General features: G+C 36.9%; 1 protein-coding gene and 1 long non-coding RNA gene across 3 annotated transcripts in view; one reads left to right on the forward strand and one right to left on the reverse strand.

The window, feature by feature from the left end:
* The window catches only part of LOC133529564 (alpha-2 adrenergic receptor), an 876,629-nt gene that overhangs the window by 402,094 nt on the left and 452,108 nt on the right, over nucleotides 1-22,427 (forward strand). The gene's annotated exons all lie outside the window — the stretch shown is intronic.
* On the reverse strand, nucleotides 12,131-14,310 carry LOC133529470 (uncharacterized). The gene is made up of 2 exons (XR_009801139.1): nucleotides 14,142-14,310; nucleotides 12,131-13,649 (listed from the first exon to the last, which is right to left on the reverse strand). It is a non-coding gene; the product is annotated as an uncharacterized LOC133529470 (long non-coding RNA).

Consider the following 22,427-nt stretch of genomic DNA (forward strand, 5'->3'; position numbering starts at 1 on the left):
CTTCTTTTTCTGTTCGTAAAGCGAGCCTACTGTATCTATGTGTATGCAGCCACTAACGTTGTTTAGCTACATCGTACGCACACCAGCCTCTGGTCGTTTTACAAATATTTGACTTATTTCTGATCACAAAGCCACGTTATGTGGTAACGGGACGGGAAAATAAACGTTGGAAAAATCGGGTTTTCACAGACTTTTGTACAGTCGACTAAACTGAAATAAAATATCGACTCTCTCAAATGTACGTTTGGCAGTCCTGAAATTTGCGTTATTTAGAAACTTCCTGCCTCGTACGATCACGTCTGAAAATATCGATGCGAAAAAAGTGCCAAAATATGTATACACTTTATTGCCCATATATTAAGGTAGTATATAACATATTTTTGGCACATTTTTCGTACTGATATTTTCAGACGTGACTGTACAGCAATAGGTCGCGTCATTCACGACGACGCGGGCCTTCACTCGTCATGTCATGTTATTAAAGGTTATATTTGACAAATCAGCGCGTCATCTTAGATGGCATGAACTATAAACTGTTACCCGCTATATTTTCCTGCGGCGGTATCATGGTCGCATTTTTATCACTTGTCATGTCATGCGTCACTTTCGCACTTACATACTTGTTCGAACGTGACAGGCATGACGACAGATGATAAAAAACCGACCATCTTACTACCTACTAATCTTGCAATCTTCAACTGTAACGGCAACTACGGAAATCAAGATGATAGTCATGATGGTCACATCGGAAGATCAGCCCTGGAAGTCGCCAGCAACATGCTGAGGTGAGGCTATTTTGCACTTTATTCTCACTATGTTCTCTTTCATGTATGGCTATTCACTGTTTGTGTGTTTACGAATAAAAAAAATCGATTCTAATCTGTGTTAAATCAAGATACTTGAAGCCAAAATTTACAATGCGTGAAACAATGTGGAAGGCTCGAAAACCGGTAAAATTTCCAAACCGTTATCATGTACTTGGCGCAAAACCTTTTAATTACATTCGTTCGAAAATGCGTTATTTTTAAACCGGTTTTTAAGACAACAGTTCTTGTCAAATTAACTGGTTTAGAGCAATAAAACCGGTTTCTTCCTATATGAGTGTCTATGTTTACGTGGCACACCACCAGGCCGGCCGGCAGTTTTGTCGCTCGTCGAATAAACCGGTTTTTTAGGTTACAAAAGATTTCTTAAAAAGTTCTCGTTGTTATAAAAGTTCGGAGGAAAACGGAAATAAACCGGTTTTTACCGGTATTTTATAAACCGGTTCCGAGCCTTGGTCTGAAGATCAGAATACGCCTGATAAAGCAAATAGGATAAAGCAAGCATTATCGGTTAAGGGTTTTGTGAATAATTTTAACCTTTCTCGAGTGCGTCTGTAAGAGAATAACTGAGATCTCACAGGAACTGTATCCAGTTGTAGCACACTGCTGCAGAACAAGAATAGTACATTTTGATGCAAGTGTGCAAGATTATTGGCACTTGCTTCATGCGTATGAAATGACGATGTTTAATGTATTTACGAGAAATAACAATATACTTAGCAAACATTTTAGAATGGGCCTAAGAAATGAACCAACAACCCGCCGGGCAGTGAATGTATTACATATACAAATACAAAATACAAAACATTATTTATATCACCAAAGTTATATATCGAAATGTCTTAAAAATAGGTACAATATTAATAGCAAGTTTTTGTTAAGAGGCTGCCAATACCTTAAGCGCGCACACTGTCTATTTGTATTGGAGTAAATGAGAAAGCACTATCACTGTTACTGGACTTGGGCAAGGGATTAAGATAACTATTGAAATAAATAAAAGTGTATTATTTGTGTAGTATATCTTGTTAGCGGTTTAGGAAAAAAAACTGGAATTGTTATTTTAATTGCAGATCCATAAGTCAAAAAAAGACAAGCGTTTAATGGTGACTTTGCAGATCCATAAGTAAAAAAAAGACAGAACCGTTTAATGGTGACTTTAAGACCAATCATTGCAATTATTTTATCGAGCCGATTTTGTCCAATCATATATCGAGTACGGCCACGGTCTTTGAAATATAAATAATATTAACATTTTTTTTGCTAATACATTTAAAAAAAAACTGCGTATGTAATATCAATTACAACGAATTGAGCGCCTATTGGTGTACGAGCGGGATATCGCTACAAACATACATAGCGCTGTCTCGCTCGCACACTATCGGTTTAAGGGCTTCGTGAATAATGTTGACCTTTCCCGAGTGTCTGAAAAATAATAACTGACATCTGACCGTGAACTGTTAATACAGAATACATTGTTTTTAATTTTTCTCACACTTGCTCGAAAAATACCTTATTTCATGCAGGTGCACTAAAAGATAAAGACCTATAATATTATTGTTCCCGGGGGAGTTCTGGAGTGTGAAAAATCGATAGGTGTGGGGAGCCCCTAACTCGTAGGTACCAACTACATAGGTTGAATTTTTTCAAATAGCATTTTTTATATACCACATCGGTGGCAAATAATGATACGATCCGCCTGATGGTAAGCGGTCATCATAGCCTATGGACGCCTGCAAAGCAATGGGTGTTACATATTATAATTAAAGTAAAAACTATAAATAATATTTATAGTTTTTGCTTTGACCCAATAGTGTGGGGTATCGTTGGATAGGTATTTCAAATCGAATAATAAATAATAAATAAATATTATAGGACATTATTGCACAAATTGACTAAGTCCCACAGTAAGCTCAATAAGGCTTGTGTTGAGGTATAATATATAAATATTTATAAATACTTAAATACATAGAAAACACCCACGACTAAGGAACAAATATCCATGCTCATCACACAAATACATGGCCTTACCAGGATTTGAACCCGGGACTATCAGCTTCGTAGGCAGGGTCACTTACCCACTAGGCCAAACCGGTCATCAAAATAATAAGAATAAGGGTCTATAGAAACATTTTTGTTGATAAAGTTAATATTTTCGGAAATATTCGCTCTGAAAGAAAAAAATATGTATTCCCCTCTAAAATTTGAACAATGGGTCCAAAAAAGCTTAATAAATACTTTCAATGAAAACTACAGCGAACATGATAAGTCCAGTCGTTTTTGAGTTATTGCAGAAAATCTTCTCTTCTTAGTAAAAGACGTACTAAGCGCTGCAATGGTACTTCGTTTGGCCTCATTTTGACATAATGGTAACTACGAATCCCTACACTGAGCATGGACCGACATGCTCTTGGCCGATATTTTTTTGTTACATATACGATTTTATTGTATGTATTGTTCAATAAAAAATTATCCCATTACCGAAAAATGAAAATAAACCACATTAAAAAATAATTAGTTTTTACTACACTCAATTCTTTTACTGTGAAACCTCCGGAAGAATTGTGTGCCGCGAGGTGTCAAGTTCCTGCGCTTCCGCGGTCGACTTCCTGACACGGCAAACTAGACGTAAATGTAACACAGGTTTTTATGGAGCTGTATTACAATTTTAATAATAATCGTGTTGTCATTGTACCTACTTTAGTGTTTTTGGTACACACAGCTAAATTTATGGCCACTAGTTGCCTTAAATAAAGATTTTCATTCATAAACTGTTAAACGAATTGTTCATCACGGTATTTCCGTACCTACCGACTTTCATACATTCAAGAAACGAGCTTACTTCCATCTCAAAGGCTAGAAATACACTTACAACCCCTCTGGTGTCGCAGGTATCCATGGGCCACGGTAATTTCTTCTCATCAGGCGATTCGTCAGCTTTTCGCCTTGCCAAAGAGAAATAATGAAATAAGCCTCATTTCAAAAACCAGTAAATACTTAATTCTTTTGCGGTGTGACCTGCAGAAGAATTGTGGGCTGCGAGGTGTCAAGTTCCGGCGCTTCCGCGGTCGGTTTCCTGACGGGGTGCTAACCAGACGTAATGTACCTAACCTAGTTTTTTATGGAACTTAATTACAATTTGAATGATATCGTGTTGTTATAATACTTGAGTGCATCTTTGCAAATCCCTAGTATTCATAGATTGTTGCAATTAAATAAATCAATTTTAATTACTAGTTAATGGCCCTGTGAGTTGAGTGAGAACGCGAAATAAACTTAAAAAACCGGTCAAGTGCGAGTCGGACTCGCACAGGTTCCGTACCATTATCTATAAAACGGTCACCCATCCAAGTACTGACCCCGCCCGACGTTGCTTAACTTCGGTGATTGGATGAGAACCTCGAGATTGGAAAGAAATATTTATTTTATTTTGTTTTTAGTATTTGTTGTTATAGCGGCAACAGAAATACATAATCTGTAGAAATTTCAACTGGCTAACAATCACGGTTCATGAGATACAGCCTGGTGACAGACGGACGGACATACGGACGGATGGACGGATGGACGGATGGACGGACGGACGGACGGACGGACGGACGTACAGACGGACGGACGGACGGACGGATGGACGGACGAACGGACGGACGGACGGACAGCGGAGTCTCAGCAATAGGGTCCCGTTTGACCCTTTGGGTACGGAACCCTAAGAAAATACCTATTTCGTTGAGTCATTACCACTGTGACCTCACAATGGTCTCAAAAGGCCTATGGTCTTCGTGCAATTACTGCATTTTTGAACATTCCCAAAAAAACAAAACGACAAATAAACCTAACATAACTCTCTGCTTACAAAATTTACCGAGAATCAGTTTAGAAATGCGACTTGTCGAGGAAAACATCGGGATATATAAAAATCTAATATTAACTTTTAACCTTATGCCTTGAACATAAGTATCAAAATGCGTTTATTTTAATTGAATGTATATGTGCCTGCACCTCCTAGTTTTAAGAAATACTTTCTGTGCTCCAACAGGGTTCATGTGTGAACTTACCCTAATGTAATACCTGTTTTGTACCACATGATTCATATGCAATAAATAAAAATAAAATAAATATTATTGGACATTATTACACAAATTGACTAAGTCCCACAGTAAGCTCAATAAGGCTTATGTTGAGGGTACTTAGACAACGATATATATATAAATATCTATAAATACTTAAATACATAGAAAACACTCATGACTCAGGAACAAATATCCATGCTCATCACACAAATACATGCCCTAACCAGGATTTGAACCCGGGACCATCAGCTTCGTAGGCAGGGTCACTACCCACTAGGCCAAACCGGTCGTCGGTCGTTATAAATAAATTATAAAGTATACTAAATAATCTTTGTACGTATTGAAACGGAAGCCTTTGTTTTCGCTCGATCAAAAACAATAATAGTTACAAAAGGAAACAAATACATACCAGAAATATATCTAATATATTGCCACGTAATACGTAAGCAGTGTACGCCAACCACCGCAGTCAATTGTTCGTTCTCAGAATATTGAAATACGTTCAATCTTGTCGGATGTACTGTCAGCAAAACAAACGGCTGCCATTAGTCGGCGCACCTCTGCTGACGGTACCGGAGTGTTCAGGGATCGATATTTATATTTGTGATACGTTTGAATGGGAAGATTGGACATGAATTGATGATATTGACGATTTGGTGAAATGTAGTATAAAGGGTAAAAAATTTGTTACGAAAGTAACTTAGTCAAGGATGACGACTTTATACATGTACATTAAAACCTAATAAGACGATTCCTAACTACTTAAGAGGAAACATTCATGGTAATTTTTCCGTACAAACGTTCTCGACATTTTCCTCTCTGGATTTCGGCCCTAGATATTTTTTTTATATGAGTTCTATTACGTTTTTTATGTAATAGGCAGCAAACGAGCAGACGAGCCTGATGGAAAGCAGTCATCGCTGCCCATGGACATAAGCAACATCGGAGGACTTATGCGTTGCCAACCTTTGAGAACCCTAAAAACCTGCTTCTTGAAGAACCCCATGTCATAGCGCAAGGGAAACACCTCAGAAGGTAGCTCATTCCACAACTTGCACGTTCTGGGCAAAAATGAGCGAGATGGCCGCTTGTTCTTGGTTTGCCACGTGTCGAGAAAGTGATGATGAACTTTACTGCACGTTTTGTTTTGTTTTTGTAAGAACTAGATTACTTTGAAAAGACGTAAACAGACGCTTAGCATAAAAATTGACAAAAATAAACGCAAAAATCAAAACTTTCAGACACAGATCATTTGTTTTTCAATCAGTTCCCAAAATGTCGTTATAATTAGTTAGACGACCGGTTTGGCCTAGTGGGTAGTGACCCTGCCTACGAAGCTGATGGTCCCGGGTTCAAATCCTGGTAAGGGCATTTATTCGTATGATGAGCATGGTTATTTGTTCCTGAGTCATGGGTGTTTTCTATGTATTTAAGTATTTATAAATAAATAATAAATAAATAAATAAATAAATATTAATGGACATTATTACACAAATTTACTAAGTCCCACAGTAAGCTCAATAAGGCTTATGTTGAGGGTACTTAGACAACGATATATATAATATATAAATATTTATAAATACTTAAATACATAGAAAACACCCATGACTCAGGAACAAATATCCATGCTCATCACACGAATAAATGCCCTTACCAGGATTAGAACCCGGGACCATCGGCGTCGTAGGCAGGGTCACTACCCACTAGGCCAGACCGGTAGTCAAGTCGGTTATTTATAAATATTTATATATATATATATATCGTTGTCTAAGTACCCTCAACACAAGCCTTATTGAGCTTACTGTGGGATTTAGTCAATTTGTGTAATAATGTCCTATAATATTTATTTATATTTATTATTTATTTATTTATAGTTAAGTTTTGGATGAGGTATACTTTGGTTGTATACCTTTATTTCATACACTCTTCATACCAGTTTTCAAGTTTAGGCTATACGTTAAAATAAAGACAATAATGATTGGATATACATTTAATATAATGTGCATGCAACATTTCTGCCAACGGTACGTATCAATATTGGCTACCGGTCACTCACTCCACATGGCTGACTTACAGATCAATTCGAGTTTTAGTTATTTAATCTCATTCCAATATGAGACTGATATGATAAGTGACGTTTTTGGACTCGAGGTTTTAACTAAAAATCGTTCTTTTAAAATTATAGCTTCAGTTCAGTCAAGTGGGATTATTTCACCAGTATCAAAATGGTAGGAGCTTTAACTAACTAACTGCTTCGGCTCAGCGATCCAAAAAAAATCTTGGCCTCCGAAACGAGAGAACGCCGCCTGTCCCGATCCAGCGCGGTTTCCTGCCATGAATTGGCATTCAGCCGACCCAGGTCCGCCTCCACGACATCACACCAGCGGTACCTTGGGCGCCCGATCCGTCGACGGCCGGTTGGTCGCCCCAAGTACGCTTTCTTGACCACGCGATCCTCCCCCATTCTGCTCCTGGAGGATCCGGAAAAATGCCGAGATCGAGGAGTTGGTGGCTGAGCCCAATATCATAGGCGTAACTAAATCCCACAGACTTCGCTGTCTCGGTCACCTACTCAGAATGGGGAAGCTTTAAATATGACTAAAATTGTACGGTTAGTACAAGACAGTGTACGGTGATTTTATTAGCTCTTGTAAAGCCATCGCTGAACTTCACAAGTAGCAATAGTGACAAAATGGTGGTTAAACGCGTTACAAAGTTAATTCTTTATTTACTGCACACTATCACATTAGTTTAAGGTATAATAAGCTCTCGATATTACTCTTTTAACAATATGAATGAGCAAAAGCAGAGGAATTCATCACGAGACGTCACTACCAAGATGGTGCTCGAACCAAAGGGCCTACCGCGAACCAAGTTCGACGTGTTGCCTCTCTGTCGCACTTGTACATTTGTACGTAAGTGTGACAGGGAGGCAACCCGTCGAACGTGGTTCGCGGTAGGCCCTCAGAGCCGAGTTTTAGTTATTATATTAGATCTCATTCCAATACGAAACTGATCTGATACTGATCTGTCAGTGTCAAATTGACGTTTTTGTTTAAAGGTTGGAGTGATGTCAGATCCATGTTAGACCAGTATAGGGACCGTACGCGTTGGAGGGTCTGCCATCTTGTGGCCTGAATCGGGACAATAAACATGTAAATTTACACGTCACGTGGTTTGTTGTGCATGGTAGGTTCTGCCGTGGTTCTGCCATCTCGTGGGCTACATTGGAACAATAAACATCACATTTACGCCTCGCGCCAAAAATCTGACGGCTCCTGTGCTGCCTCCTATAGTTCATGCACGCTCCCTATTTTTTTATGGAGGATAGACAGGCGTTTGACCACGATCACATCTGATGGTAAGTGATGATGCGGTCTACGGTGGAGTAAGCTTACCTATGAGATACCTATTTACTCTAGCCTTGAAAAGATTCAGATTGTACTCATGCGGAAACACAGACTCGGGCAGGGCATTCCACTCCTTAGCAGTTCGCATAAGGAATGTTGAAGCAAAACGCTTCGTGCGTATTTGTGGAATACCTACCATGAAGCGATGCCGAAGTGCCGACTGCCTGGTAGTCCGATGGTGAAATAGTATCAGATTATATTGTTGGAATTGGCCTGTTAGTAAATCAAACGTCGAGTAGTAACGTGAGTGAAACGGAGAGTGATCGAATATTCACGACGAACTGTATCAGAGGAGGATTGGGTTAAAATACTATTGCTTTCTAGTTTAGTTATCAGAGGTTTCTGATGATATACGCGATTTTAACATATCAAAATAATTTTAGGCTTAAGTGGGGTTGGGCGGGTCACGTCTGCTGTATGCACTCGGATCTGTGGGCCAAATTGGCTACCGAATGGACACCGCAGATTAGCCGGGGCAGAGTCAGATCAAAGAGATGGCGGGATGACCTCGACGCTTTTTGCAGCGACTGGCGGGAACATGCACCAAACTTTGATGAGTGGTGGAAAAAATGGGAGGCCTTTACCCAGCTGTGGGACACATAATATGCTACTAAATAATAACAATAATAATACCATGGATAATCCGTTTAAAACCACTTTCATGTCTACGAGTTTCACGGGAGTTTTAAGTCCCGGATAGACGTGCGAGTAAGTTCGCGAACTTACGGCTCGACGACCTTTTTCGCTCGTGTGTCAGCCTAAGTACGTGTACTTTACAAGCAAAAAAAGTCGTCAAGCCATAAGTTCGCAAACTTACTCGCCCGTCTATCACCCACTTTATAGATACTCGTAAACGGGAATTTAAATTAAAGTATGTAGTAATTGTTTCGAGTAATGAGGCCGTCTCTGCAATTTATTGTTGGGACGAGGGATTACTCGAAACGCTTAAGAGTCTGCAGTAAGCTCGGCCGAATTTCACCTTCCCATACAAACAGAGTTTTATTCTCATTTTAAAACTTCGTGTTGGATTGTAATGAAACTTTGCACATACAATGACATGAGGTATGTCTCTGCCTGTAATAAGTTTATATAGCTCCAGCTTATAAAACAAACGAAATAGAGCAAAAACAAGCTCCTGATGAGACTCTTATGTACGGAGTGAAGCATAATCTAGTATTTTTCGAATTAAAATACGTTTTAAATATATTTTCATATAATGGCTATGTCTCACGGAAGTTTTATTATTAACAACAAGTTTTGTATGAAAAATTAAATTCGATGTATTTTTTTAACTATGGTGTTTGAAGCTACATAAACTAATTACAGGCATAGATATACCTAATACTATTGTAAGTACAAAGTTTTAGAGCTACGAGTATCTAGCTAGTCGTTATAAAATGAGACCGTAACCTTTGTATGGACATGGAGAACCGAGCTTGCTTAAGAAGCATTTATCTGGCGTGGTTCTGTCAGTTAGCACTTCGGTCTACAATTAAGTTATTATCTGCGTTTCTGCCAACGCTATGTATTATTCACTCAGTCCGGTGAACAGACTTAGCCAATCAAACGTCGAGTCGTAACGTAAAATGGAAAGTGATCGATTATTCATGACGAACTGTATTAGAGGAGATTTTTTTTTTTAAATATTGGATTGGGTTATAAAATACCGACAGGTTTATTTAGTTTAGTTATCAGAAGTTGTTGTTTCTTGAATATGATAATTTATCGTGTAAATACACACTTTTATTTTGACTTTCCTCAAGTCTTAAGAAAGTTTTCAATTTTTTTTAGAAATTAAACGAACTTACCTGTAAGTGAAGTTCAATTCTAATTATATTAGCTGCACAAATTTCGAAATGATGTATAATAACTAAGTAGTAGGCGTTATCATGAAGCCTTCGACCATGAAATTCAGAGTAAAAGTTAAAATTTCTGAACGCAACGGCCACGTTCCCGCGAACAGAACTGTCAACTTCATTTAGTTTTAGAGTAACAAGCCAAGACACAACACTTTCACTGCCAGTAACCTGCTAGGGTTCTCTATTCTCAGGCACAAGTCGCTACAAAGCGGAAAAAACACTTGGTATCCGCTATGCTCGTAGCCCATGCTGGCAGTGAATATGGCAACAGATGGAACAGCTTGGCCCACAACTCTGCAAAGCCAATATTGCTTTAAAACTTTGACAGGGATTAGAATATTAGAATCCCTGGTTGTCTCAAGACAACCCGGGTACTGGGCGGGAGGGATCATCATTTCGAAATTTGTGCAGCTAATATAATTAGAATTGAACTTCACTTACAGGTAAGTTCGTTTAATTTCTAATTACTATTACGCTGCACAAATTTCTTCAATGATGTATAATAACTAAGTAGATGTTTAGAGATAGGTTTTCAAAGTTTTTATTTTGGCTTTGTATTTCAATAATGAAATCTAAGATTTCATTTAGAAAAGGAACTTTTTTAGCTATCATTAACTGTATTTCCAATATAGATATTTAAGTAGTTCTTACAACATTATTTAGAGATCTAGTGAGATCACCAAAAAGAATATATCATCATATATAAATCCTCTGAAAGACACGAGCGACAAGTTGTACTGTAATTTGATCCTTATTTATTTATTATATAAATAAATACAAGTACAAAAGTTTTAATAAGAAGTCTTCCTTGAAGACCTGCTTAGGCATCCTCAACAATAGTTGAAACAAAAAATGAATTGTTCCTTATTAATAGGTATTTCATTAATACCATTTAACAGAACGGTGTGTTGCTACTTACAACCTTTAGTAACACTTATTTTCTCCTTAACTAAGGATCAAGCACAATCATTGGATGGCACTATGGCCTTATTATGAAATGAGCAAAATCATCAGACTCGGACTTGATGTTTTTCTTTCCATCAATATTACTCCTAAATGATTTTGGCTGAAACCAACGCATAATAGGTTGAATGGGTGGTGATAACAAAAATATCAATACCACTATCTTTAAAAGTTGACTTACTTAATCAAGAACAAATCGTTTGGGAAGTGATGGTCATATGAGGTTTTTGAGGGCAATAAATAATAACTAACAACTACCATCACGAATGAATACCATTCGTTATTTTTATATATAGCTAAAATATATTCGCCCTGAGCAAGCCTCATACCATTTCAAATTAGTTTTTCCTTGAAAAATGCTACGGATAGCAAAGGTAGCTGAAATTTTTGTAAGGACTTGGTCAGAAAATCAGAATAATAGTAAAAATTACATATTTTATCAAGGACAGGGTTTGCACGCTGCGCGCAGTAACAATAGCAAATAAGGTAAGTGCCTAAGCAATTTCATAACTTTCTCTTAATTCTGTAATGAAAGATTTTCATTGGTGGCATTGTTGATAAATAATTTGAGACTGATTAAGGGTCCCAGGTCACACTTTAAGGTTGAGGTGGGTGTAATCGAAACAAAACGTTCTTCATAAAGCGTTTCACTCTATCATTTGAGGAGTCGTCTATATCCCAATAAAAGCACATGAGCAGATTTAGAAAAAATGGACACTTCCATACCTAGATCCCTCATCACATAATGCTAGCAGAATGGCAAACATTGCTAGAACAGATGCGATAAGATAATTAATGTAATTATTTCCACAAAACATACACCAGTGTTTCAAGTGTTTACGATACTGCTTGACGGTGTTGGGCATAAGAGACTCCACCCCACCATGCTGTTGGCCGCACCAATGGAAAGTTCCTCCTTTCTCCTTCTCCTCTTTTCCGCTGCTTCAGTGATGGAACTTCCCGGATAACACCGGGGTAACCAGGCAAGGACACTACTGAAACTGCCGGTTAATGGAATAAGTTTTTATAAATGTGAGCTGGGGCTCAAATCTATACAATTGTATGTAACATGTAAGTATTTGTAAAAACTGTGTACAATATGGTTATTGCCATGTCTTCTGCTTTTCCTAAAACTTTAATAGGTACCTTAAATTTCATTTCGAATGGAAGGAAAGCATAGATAAAATAATTCATCAAAGAAAATGTGCAAGCATCTATGTAGAAAAAATATCTGGGTTACTACACCAGGATATATATAGCGTTCACATATTTCATCTGCGCGACTCCAATAACTCGGTATATGAGTTCCAAAATGATGCAGGAAATTTCTAAATATTCGTTGTTTAATTTACGTTTAATCTCCGAAATCTTATATAGTTATCTCTCAATCAGCTATGACACAGTTCATCTATAATATTTAAGACTAATATTGTAATGTCTCGTTTCACACCAATGCCAATTGTTCCTCAACATTGTTTTGAGGTAAAAATACTGTACAGTAGTATTTCAGTTCACCAAAGCGGTTTATAATTGAGATAGCTGTGTTGTATTTTCTCAGAAATATGTCAGTCTGGTAAATCGGAAAGAAACGTCTTTAAATATAAAGACCACCATTAAGGTGAATAAAATTAATGTAATGTATTCTATTAATAGGCTCCTTCCATAATCCCACAGATAACTCATTTCCACACGGTTGCCCCAGCAGGTCGATAAACTATTACTGTATAGTAAATGAATATCTTCAAAAAGTATATTTATAACCCTTTACTTTCAATTAGCCACCAAAATAAGTCACACTAGGTGATATATTGACATTATTTCTTATTGGGTAAAGAAATAAATCCAGATATTAGACAGCTTTCTAAGGTACTAAGGAGCTAGTTTAATTTGATTATACCTAGCTCCATATGGTATCAAGAATAATAGAGTGCATCTTGTATAGGTACCTACATAGTCTAAAAAACATTTATCATAAGGACAATAGATATAACATCTAACAGTTGCTCATTGTGTGACCTCTAGATCTTGGACACTTCATGAAAGGTCTGACACATAGCTAGAGAGACATATAGTCAAATAGTCTAATGACAGGACTTAAAACTGTAATCTCAGCTTTCCACATGAATCAGAGATATTTTCTACACTCATAAAATCAAGTAAAAAGTGTTCATGCAACAATTAGTTTCATGGCAATTCCAATGCTTTGTTAACTTAAACTGCTTAGTTGCAATCAATTTACTTATATTAAAAATATAACTGTATTTACTTCCCTTAGGGTTTTGTACATAAAATGTTTTAGTTAAATATTAAGCTGTGTAAAGTGTATATTCTTGTGTAAGAACATCATAGGCATATATTTTGTACACACAGTATATATCACAGTCACATAACTTCCTAGTATTGACTGTCGATTGCTCAATAGTAATCATTTTTCAGAATAACTGTAGGTATTGGCACAGATCACAAGGGAATTTTGTATGATTAACCAGGACAAAATCCTTGACTCCTTGTAAATATGATGTCATTGCACTGAAAAAAGTGTATTTAAGTTAACCACAACTTTCAAGAATTTGTTCTAAATGAACACAGGCTGTTGTGGTGTCGCTGAGTGCGACCACATTGTGACGCAGAGGGGAAAGTGTTGCTCCGTTTCCTTATTGCTGCTTTTGACCAGGGTTTTTGTATGTTGTTAGTAAATAAGTAATAAATACTTTATAATATGATAACAAAGAAAAGCAACAGCAAAACATACATTAGAAAAAAAATATTGATAGTTGAGCCCTTGAAGTTTAAAGTACCGGGCTTTAGGACTTACAATAATTTATAAGTCATTAGTACTTCTGCTAAACTTTCTTAAAACACCACTTGTCAACAGCATGTTTAAGTAAATGATTTAAAAACCTCTTATGCCATTGATTGTGATTTAATAATTGAACAGCTGCCTTAGGTAAGATTCTCAGTGATAATAATCAAAAAAAAAAAAAAAAAAAAAAACCAGTGGTCACTTAAGAGTGACATTACCTTTTCATAGCTGGTTACAGCAGACAATTTATTGAGTGCTAAATCATCACAGTGAGGGAACAGGTCACAGGAAACTTTATTTTGTTTCATTTCGATACCTAGCCTTGTTCCCAACTGACAAACGTCTCACCAGCCACAGCTTGAGTCTCTGGGTTCATCTTCAGAGCACCAGTAATTTAACAAGGCAGAGTTTTTTTTTTTTTTTTTTTTTTTTTTTTTTAATCTTGTCCGGGTCATTGTTGTTTTGTAATGTTCGTAATTATATATCTGCAAGCAAACAACAAGATTGTCCTAGAAGGATTATTCCCATATTCAACCTTCTGGCGCGGTGCCTCCTTCCAACAAAGTCAAAATTAACTCGCTTCATTCTTCACTTGCTGAAATTAGAGTAAGTACTTAAATTCACCTACTTGAAGATAAGTATATATCAAGAGACAGCCTAGTCTGGCATACCACATTGATTAATTCTTGAGGTTAAGAGCTGTGTCTAGTCTAACACGCCACAAAACTCAGTAGGTATTATATCTAGTAAGACTTGTAGGTGGCTTATGGTCCACTACCCATTGGCGGGTAGGACATGAGCAATATCTTAGTGCTGTTGGTAAGGGATATTTGATAACACCACAATATCCCAAGGCTACTGGCAGTGAACGCACCTAGTATAGTATGCGAAAGATTGGCAAGTGCAAATAGCAGCAGAGATACCTAGGTTAGCACTCCAAACTGCTTAGCTCAGCCATTTTATGCAGTTAGCAAACAGAGACACCTAGAATAGTGCTCCAGAATGCACAGCACAACCACCATATGCAGTTAGCAAACAGAGACACCTAGAATAGTGCTCCAGAATGCACAGCACAACCACCATATGCAGTTAGCAAACAGAGACACCTAGAATAGTGCTCCAGAATGCACAGCACAACCACCATATGCAGTTAGCAAACAGAGACACCTAGAATAGTGCTCCAGAATGCACAGCACAACCACCATATGCAGTTAGCACACAGAGACACCTAGAATAGTGCTCCAGAATGCATAGCAGAAACGTCAAAAAACAAACAAATTAGCACTTGATATTACTCCACTGTATTTCTTACCCGACGTTTGTTCCTTTTCGGAATTTTAGTTATGTATGCATTAAACATTCGTTTGCTGGCACTATTAATGTAGGTACATCCATGGTCTGCTACATTTTTATCTTGATATTTATCATGTCCGTGTAGCTATGCTATCGACGAAAGGACGCCGCAATTGACCTTGATCGCGAAAGTTGCATTTTCTTCTCCGATCTTCTGGTTTTTTCCCTCCAATTTTGCAATTCGTCACTGTTAACACTATTTTCTTTATTTTTTCGCATTCTTATAAAATGTTTACTGTTATTTTCAGTTAAAAACGTTTTATTTTATTATGCCCTAATGGTCGTCGGCTTACATGAATAAACACAATGAAGTTGACAGTTCTGTTCGCGGGAACGTGGCCGTTGCGTTCAGAAATTTTAACTTTTACTCTGAATTTCATGGTCGAAGGCTTCATGATAACGCCTACTACTTAGTTATTATACATCATTGAAGAAATTTGTGTAGCGTAATAGTAATTATTGAAAGTATTGTAAAGTCTCCGTTTTCGGTACGATGTCTTTTTTGAATATATGCCTGCTATAAACGCGAAAGCACAGTTGTGAATAAATGCCTACTATTGCGACAAAGCACAGTTAAACCGATGTAGATAACATTTAAATTGTAGTACCGTGTAATGTGCCTAGTAAACTATAACGGTGCGTGTAACGGGACGTTACACTATCTACTTCTCTTCTATTTCTGGCACATTACAAATTCTAAATTCCGTTTTCAAATTCAAATCCTTCCTGGAATCCCTTTTTATAGTTTTAATTTTCAGTTTGATCGTAAACTTTGATCGATAATCATCTCTATATTCCAACATCGATTTAAAAACTTAAGTATGTCATGATTATGATATTATTGTCTTGTGATCGAAAATACAGTGCAATTTCTAAAAAAACACGATCACCTACTTACCAAGAACATCTCCAGAATACCTACATCTTAAAGGCACATTTTGTAAGTTTTCATAATGTTTTAAGTATCTAATCTGCGAAAGTGTTATAGGTGTGTAAATCTCGTGCTTGTATTGTTACAGGTGCCTTTTTATTTGAATAATAAATACCCTCGTCGTCCTGGTACCTGCATTTTCATTTTACATCACCGTTGAGTGGCTACCATCACCTGCCTCTCACATAAACTATATTTTATGTGAGAGGAGGTTTAGCATTACTATCATGTTGTACCACTTAAACTTGGTTGTGGTATACAACCGAATTTAAGTGGTACAACATGATAGTAATGCTATACTTTAAATCGGCATAATATACAGGTGATTCATGAGACGTGACCAATCAGTAAATGTTAATGAATCGTTCACCGTCATATTTAAGTAAAAAAATCACGCTTTTTTCTGTTATCTAACTTTTTAAAGGACAAATTTGATTATCTACAATCATAGACACCCTACAACACTTGATTAACAAAGATAAAGCTTCTTTAACCGTTAACAGCACTTTGATTAAGAAGAAAATAACATGTCACACTTGAGTGAGATACGATTTTTCAAAAGTAACCAGACCCCGATGACATTCAATTTGTCATTTGTAATGGATGAAACAAACAGGGTGACCATAAATGTCGTGAATAAAAAAAATATTTTTTTGAACAGAAAAAAATAAATTACGTTAATCTCACAAATACTGGTAGGAACAGTTACTGATACCTTACTGAATACGCAGGCTTGATCCTGCTCACGTCTCCTGAATCATCCTGTATATCAACATACCACAGAATAATAGCAAAGTAATTTTAATTTTCAAATTTTGAGCAAATTCTGAAGCAACGAAGGCACATTTTACCGTAGATACAGAAAGCATCATTCTAGGCCGCGTATTACGTTGTAATACTCGTAAGTAATGAACTTCAATTTGGAAGAAGCCATAAACATTAGTTAAATGTGCTTAGTCAATATTTTCTTCCGTTACCTACCCGCGATGGTTACTCATGAAATAAAACTATATTATATCGCGCAAAATGAATTCTAAATACATCCCCAACATTTCGGACTCTTGATAACGGTCGTGGTCAACGGGAGACTGGGACAAAATATGTATTTACCTCTGACTGTCCAAAACTACCCACACAAATAAATATTAAACTGTAAACAGTACTCCTAAAACTAGCTAACATTTGTTCAGCAACTTTAACAAATAATTTGTAGTTTGATTAGCACACTTTAAAGTTTATTCTAAGACGCATCGTATTGCAAATTTTGTTAATTATTTATAAGAATTCAAGTCTTGGAGATCCTTTACATTTCTAAGGATTGTTTAATGATCTTTAATTATATTTTATCTCTGACACTTAGAAACTTTTACATCTCTAAAGAATTTTAGTATTTGTTGTTTGTATTTTTATCATAGTTTTTTTGTGTAATTCGACATTTAGAGACTGTATACATCTCTAATAAAGTATGTAACATTTCATTGATTCCATATTTTGTAATTGTAGATGTAATCTTTGGTAATATTTATTGACTGTTGTAAAAGTCCACTGTAGATTATTTGCTGAATAAATGTTTGATGGTGATGTTGATGTCATGTTAAAGACGTGACGTCAATAACACTGATAACAGGCGTACATTGAAGATAGACTCCAACCAAGATAAATTGACCATATCAAAATCGCTACCAACTTATCTTGGTCTGACTCTAATATTTAATTTGTATGAAAAATAGAGTCTAATGATTTCATCATTATTAAAAGCTATTGAACAAAAGAGTCACCGTCTGAGGAGTATAATCTATGTTTAAATTATTTGCTCGTATTACAGGCCGCCTCCAGTATACAATTGTTTTCCTGTACCTACACGCATTGTTAACTGGTTAAACACAAAAGTTTGATAGCGAGTGTAGTGAGTGTTCTTGACAGCCGCCATCACTCACAGAACTCGGAAACTATGGTGAAACACGTGGAAGTGAGTATATGAGTTTTCAACACATTTTCTCGGAAGATGGAACTTATTGAACCGCTTTTAGGTTCATAATCCTAGATAGTTTTAATTTCTTAATTATAAAGCCTTCACCTAACAAACGTCTCATTGCCCAGTAATTGACTGCTAGAGATGTATTAAGGTATTAAATCCACTATTTGTAATGATAATGACGTGTGTAATAAAGTTAATGGAGATGGCGGCAAGACCTGGACAGCTTCCTAAACATCTGATCCTGAACAACTGGCCAGAGGAAACACCAAATCGGGAGTCCTGGGATACTCAAACAGGCTAGGATGTTTTTTATAATTATCAAACTTGTGCGGTTATGTTATGGTTATCGGGCAGTCGTGTAAAAATCTCCTTATCTGGATTCAAACCCAGGACCACAAGTTCTGTAGGCAGAATCACTTCCTATACTAAGCCTATTAGGTATTTTTTTTTGGCAACAGGCGTTTGACCACGATCACACCTGATGGTAAGTGATGATGAGGTATATGGTAGAGCACGCTTACCTATGAGATACCTATTTACTCTAGCCTTGATGGAATGATTTTGTGCCGAAATTAAATTATTCCTATTTCAAAGCACTTAAATTATTTCGAGTTTCATCGCAGCAGCTATTTCTACACTTGTAAATGTCATGAATAAGTTAACATTTACGACGCATAAAGCATACACAGTTGCATTTACGGCGATGTTACGACCGGTACACGGAGATGAGGAATTGATGCCAGATTGTTGACTGCAATGAAATGTAGTTCATGCATTAGATGTGCATATAAAGTTTGAGAGCTTCCTGAATTTTGAAAGGATGATAAAAGGATGCTGCATTGAGGAACACTTGGAATGTCATCTCGCTTTGTGTGGTAGGGCACAGCACAGCGAATGTCATTCCAAATCTAAATCAGAGCCCAACTGGGGAAGTACCTCCACCTTACAGAAAACCGCACCCAAATAACACTAGACCCTACTCGTAGTGTTGTTTTCCTGTCGGTGAGTACGGTTGCCAGAGCTCAACGAGCGGGGTTGCCGACAACGTGCATGTAACTCCTCTGGAGTTGCAGAGTACATAGGCTGCGGAAACTGCTTACCATCAGGCGGGCCGTATGCTTGTTTGCCACCGACGTAGTATTAAAAAAATGGAAACTTCTCGAATTCCCTTGGAAAGTGCCTATCAGTAGTAGGCCTAAGATGGTCGGCTCTTTATCGTTCGTCACCATGCCTGTCGCGTTCTAATAAATATGTAAGTGCGAAAGTGACGGGCATAGTGTGTCTTCTAAAGGGTTTTTTGATATAGATGGCAAACGATTAGATGGATCACCTGATGTTAAGCGATTACCGCAGCTCATGGATACCCCCAACACCAGAGGAGTTTTAAGTTCGTTGCCGTCCTTTAAGATGGGTGTACGCTCTTGAAGGTTTGAAGGTCGTATCGGCCTGGAAATACCGCAGGCGACAGTTCATTCCACAGTTTAGCTGTGCGGGTTAGAGAGGAAATGGATCTCAAGATTATGAGAATATTTCGTAGGTAAACCAGATACTAGAATAATATTAATTCGCGAATGCAGTTTTTCTCACATCCTTCACAACAAGGATGATCCCAAAGCGCGCAGATCACCGCTTAGCTTACTGTTGCACTCTACACTGTGTCACAAGTCATAAACTGAGCGTTCTAAGCCTTGGAGGATTTAACAATTGGAGTCGCCTTTAAAAGCTTACCCCTTTAGCGAAAAACTCGGCCAATGGTCATATTTATTGTATGGAGTGACGTTTATCTGACATGGTTATTTGTACGTTACGACGTTGAAATCGGCAGACGGTTTTGTACAGAAAATTATAGACAAGGCGACTCCAATAGTTAAATCCTCAAGTCCGAATCTATTAGAGTTTCACTAATGTAAGCTACTTCTATTAAACTACTAGCCTATGCTCGCAACTTTTCTTCTTAGCCTATTATTTAGTACTCCCGAACTAACTCCAACGTCTGCTTCCTCCCCTCGAAGAAAGGATTCTAAAATAAAAAAAGTATCTACCCTTGGCTCGAATGGGATATTAAAAAGTTTTTATAGATGGCGTCTCGTAGGTTTCCTCTGTTTCTAGTTTTGTTATACATAGACATGGGCTTCAAAATATAAAATTAAAAAAATCAAAAGTTTAATACTATTCGTATGATTAACAGGTAAAACTTACGCTTGCGCTATATCATATATAAAATACTCCGACCGGTCAAGCTCATTCACAGCGCGTGAGTACAAAAAAAAAGCATTTATTTCAAGCTACAGACAGATAATACATTTTTTTTTTGTTTTGTTTTGTCTGTTTTATGTTAACCTGTTTATGTGTAATAAAGTGACGTACATACATATTATATAATCAGTTAAAAAAAATCTTATTTCTAAATCATATAAAGTCCTAAGTCATAAAATATTATACAAAAATATATAAAATAATCATTTAAAAATGCTCTTAATTAATTTTTCACCCACTGTTGTAATAGGCATGTGAGGACAGGCGTCGGCTAGCTAGCATAATTATTATAATTTGTAAATTTATTGTATATTTTAGTGTAGTTATTCTTTAGTGTCTATTTCTATTATAATGTGTGTGTTGTGTAAATATTGTACAAATATGAGCCAAATAGCTTGAAATAAATAAATTTTAATTTTTTTTTTAATTTTAATTTTTTTATCATTGTCGCCAAAACAATAAATATAAAACTTAATATTGAATCTAAAATTAGTATAAATAAAACAAAAAAAAATACAATACATACAAAGACTTAATTACATGCCAGTCAGAAAAGCATGAATGTGTATCGCTCATCGCTCCAGCCTCGCACCGCCTATAACACTAAATCCAGCCAAATGCGGCATCGAATAACAGCACTCCTACACCGCATTACGCTCAAACGTCCTAACCGCCATCTTGTTTATACTACAACACGCCATTTTGTTATTAGTATGGGTAAGCGCAGTGATCTATCCACCATTAACGTATTATGGGATTTGGAAGCTGCGGGGGAGTTTTCATTGAGGGGGGGGGGGGGGGGGGTTCTTTTGAAGTTGAATTTATTGGTGGGTTAAGGTTTATTTGGGATGGTATATTTGGGATGGAACGAAAATTTGTTATTAAATATACCAGTTTCTGTCATGTCTTTTATCTTTGTAATGCACCACGAAAAATGTTTCAACTAAACTTGGCACAATAATAATAAATAAATAAATATTATAGGACATCATTACACAAATTGACTAAGTCCCACAGTAAGCTCAAAAAGGCTTGTGTTGAGGGTACTTAGACAACGATATATATAATATATAAATATTTATAAATACTTAAATCACAAGAATAAATGCCCTTACCAGGATTTGAACCCGGGACCATCAGCTTCGTATTCGTAGGCAGGGTCACTACCCACTAGGCCAAACCGGTCGTCATCGTCACAATTGCACTGCCATTAGTGGCCATAACTGTAAGTAATTAACTGTAAAAAAACCGGCCAAGTGCGAGCCGGACTCGCGCACGAAGGGTTTCGTACCGTTACGCAAAAAATGGCAAAAAATCACGTTTGTTGTATGGGAGCCCCCTTAAATATTTATTTTATACTGTTTTTTAGTATTGTTTGTTATCGCGGCAACATATATAATACATGATCTGTGCGTATTTCAACTGTCTTACTATCACGGTTCATTAGATACAGCCTGGTGACAGACGGGCTGACAGCGGAGTCTTAGTATGTATTAGGGTCCCGTTCTACCTTTTGAGTACGGAACCCTAAAAATAGCTTTATTATAAGCTCATTGACTTGTAATATGCCTACTTGGAAAACTCTATCTTTATCTATACTATACCTACATACCTACATTATTACACAAATTGACTAGTCCCACGGTAAGCTCAATAAGGCTTGTGTTGCGGGTACTTAGACAACGATATATATAATATATAAATATTTATAAATACTTAAATACATAGAAAACATCCATGACTCAGGAACAAATATCCATGCTCATCACACGAATAAATGCCCTTACCAGGATTTGAACCCGGGACCATCGGCTTCATAGGCAGGGTCACTACCCACTAGGCTAGACCCGTCGTCTATACTCTGTATCTTTAGGTATTTAAATAAGAGCAAACAAAATCTACCCTCAAATGGTTCCTTAAGCCAGTTGAGGGTAGATGAAAACATTACATGACCAAATAATATAGGTTAAAGTCAGGTCAGTGACT

This window comes from Cydia pomonella, chromosome 21 (assembly GCF_033807575.1).
Source record: "Cydia pomonella isolate Wapato2018A chromosome 21, ilCydPomo1, whole genome shotgun sequence".
Taxonomy (NCBI): domain Eukaryota; kingdom Metazoa; phylum Arthropoda; class Insecta; order Lepidoptera; family Tortricidae; genus Cydia; species Cydia pomonella.